Source organism: Cebus imitator, unplaced genomic scaffold (genome assembly GCF_001604975.1).
Source record: "Cebus imitator isolate Cc_AM_T3 unplaced genomic scaffold, Cebus_imitator-1.0 Scaffold229, whole genome shotgun sequence".
NCBI lineage: Eukaryota > Metazoa > Chordata > Mammalia > Primates > Cebidae > Cebus > Cebus imitator.
The window spans coordinates 1,690,845-1,693,778 of record NW_016107544.1 but is presented as its reverse complement, the minus strand read 5'-3'; the positions used below and the strand labels follow the sequence as shown (position 1 = coordinate 1,693,778).

General features: G+C 49.7%; 1 pseudogene; it reads left to right on the top strand.

Annotated features, from left to right (window-relative positions):
* Positions 1 to 604: 604 nt before the first annotated feature.
* The window catches only part of LOC108281681, a 22,823-nt pseudogene continuing 20,493 nt past the window's right edge, over positions 605 to 2,934 (top strand).

Here is a 2,934-nt window from a genome sequence, read left to right as displayed (position 1 = left end):
TAGAGGAGAAGGCAGATGCTTCAACAGCAGGCTCAGCCCTGAGCTGGGAGCCAACCCGTGACTTGGGTGACACGACATCAGACCCCCAAGCCGGTGCAACCACTCTGCAGTCCAGCCAGGACTCAGCTCCACTTCCCAGCTGGGCAGAGAACACCCCTAACATTTGCAAATCAAACGCCCCCATTCAGCTCCTTCCAGCTGATGACCATGGAGACGCTGGGGGACAGATGGGCCACCTGTCAAAAAATCTCACCGGGGAGAGACAGTTGGGAGGAAAAAGGTCATCTGCTCAGATGGGGTCCTGGCTCAGCTGGGGTCCAAGTAAGTCACTCTGCTGAATCTTCCCCTCCAGGCATTTCCAAGAAAACTGAGTATGCTATGGCCAGTCTCTGGGCTTATTCTGTTTCATGGGGGGTATGGGAGGTAGAGTGGGTAGGGGGGTTTCTGGCTGGGGACACCTACAGTTTTGGGTCCCCCCCATCCCCCACCAATGTCCCAGCTCTCAGCCTGTCCAGAAAGCAAAACCTTCCTGCTTTTCCCCAGGCTGTGCCCCCAAGCTCCTCCACAGACCCCAGGGAGAGGCAGGGAGGGGGCCCTCAGGCACATGGCCGGCAGCCCATCCATCTCAGCCCATCAGGCAGGCAGGGCTGAGCTGAATCTCCCCGCCCCCTCCCAGGCCCCCATCCCCTCCCACCCGCCGGCTGTTGCCATGACAGGCCTCTGTGCAGTGGAGATCCAAGCAGCCCAGACACTGGTGGCCAGGGCAGGGAGGGTCAACGCCATGGCTGGGGCAATGCCATATGCCAAGGCCCGCGGCTCTGGGCTCTATCCACCAACAGTCGCCCACCGGGACCCCTCCAGCTCATTGTCGAAGCAGCTGGGGGGCGGGACATTTTATGCTTTGTTGAGAGATAGTCTGCCTTTTTCATCTCTTCTCTGGACCTCTGGCCCCCAACAGAGGCCTAACTATGTTCAGTCCAAGTGCACCACTTGGCTACGAGCCGGGACTACGTGAGGGCAATGTTGATGGGGCCAGGGTCGCAGAGTGGAGCCAGCAGTCCACACCCCCTATTCCCACCCAAGCCCAGAATCTAGCCCCCACAAGTAAAACCCAAGTTTGACAAATTCCCACAGCACAAGTGACCCAACCCTTCCGAATTCCAAACCTGTACTGTAATTTCTCCACTCTCCACCCTTACATTCTGTGTGTAGGAATCTGATAAAACAAAAACTCAATCACTCCCACAAACAATGCCTGCCGCCCCATCCATTCAGGGTAACAGATCAAAGGCACCAAGGACTGACAGAGTCATAAACATCAATCTCAATCCCCCAAGAGCTTTATCCCTCCATCTCCACCCCACCCATCACAAATGCACAAATGTGGCCTGGAGGCTCTGGGATGAGTTTCAGGACAAGTGTCATTCCTTTCTGGGAAAGCTGGCCATGGGAACAGTTCAAGGGAAAACAAGCTTGTCAAAGTCCATCTTTAAAGGCTTGCTTGTAACTGGAGTGAAGCTTTTAGTTTTTTCCTTCCTTACGCTAAATTTTTTTTTTTTTAATTTTATTTATTTTTTTTTTTACGCTAAATTTTTAGCCAGTGGGGAAGTTGCCTGGCTAAAAGGTAAGTTTGTGACAGTTGGGGCTACAGGTACCTGTTACCATTATTTGTAATTTTATTTATTACCTCCTTAACTATTTCCAGAGGGGTTTATTTGGTTTTGTTTTTTTTTTTTTTGTTTGTTTGTTTGTTTTTTAGGCAGGGTCTCACTGTGTCCCCCAGGATGAAGTGCAGTGATGCAATCTTAGCTCACGGCAGCCAAGACCTCCCAAGCTCAAGCAGTCCTCCCACCTCAGTCCTCTAAGTAGCTGAGACTCCAGGCATGAGCCACCATGTCCGGCTAATTTTTTAATATTTTGTGGAGATGTGGTCTTGCCATGTTGGCCAGGCTGGTCTCAAATTCCTGAGTTCAAACGATCCTCCCGACTCGGCCTCCCAAAGCACTGGGATTACAGGCACGAGCCATCGAGCCCAGCCAGGGTTTCTTTTTACAGAAGCTCAGAAGGACAACTACTAGAGTTCAGAAAGCACTCTGTTTTACATGAATATAATATTTCACACTCCTCGGAGGTCTGTTACAGCAGCGGGTCACTCTAATTGCTATACTGCCATGACAGTTTCTTTGGGGAGTCCAAGTGACACATGAGGACTTGGACTGACCTGGATTTCAATCCAGTGCTGCAATTTATTATCTGTGAGAGCCTTGATTTCCTCTTCCATAAACCTTATAGGACCGTTGTGAGGATGAAATTGTCAATAGTATAACGGCAAATTCATTGAATTCTTAGTATGGACTAGGCATGGCACTGGGCACATAAACCTTTCTTATTTAATCTCAAATATACTATGAGATAGTTACTATCATTATTTATATTTCAAAAATGAAACAGGCACAGAGAGGTCAAGCAAACTGCACAAGATCACACAGCTACCTAATGGCGTAGTTGAGATTTGAACCCAGACAAACATGCATAAATATAAAATTACAGTGTAGAGGACAAGTGAAAAAAAGATAAACTTGTGCTATCTGATACATGTGGATAGCACAGACAGAACATGTCCACCATCGCAGAAGGTTCTCTTGGAGGCAGGCATGGTGGCTCACGCCTATAATCCCAGCACTTTGGGAGAACAAGGCGGGCAGATCACCTGAGGTCAGGAGTTTGAGATCAGGCTGGCTAACTTGGTCAAACCCTGTCTCTACTAAAAATACAAAAATTACCCCAGGCAGGGCAGCACATGCCTGTAGTCCCAGCTACTCAGGAGGCTGAGGCAGGAGGATCATTTGAACCAGGGAGGCAGAGGTTGCAGTGAGCTGAGATTGTGCCACTGCACTTCAGCCTGGGTGACAGAGTGAGACTCCCTCTCAAAAA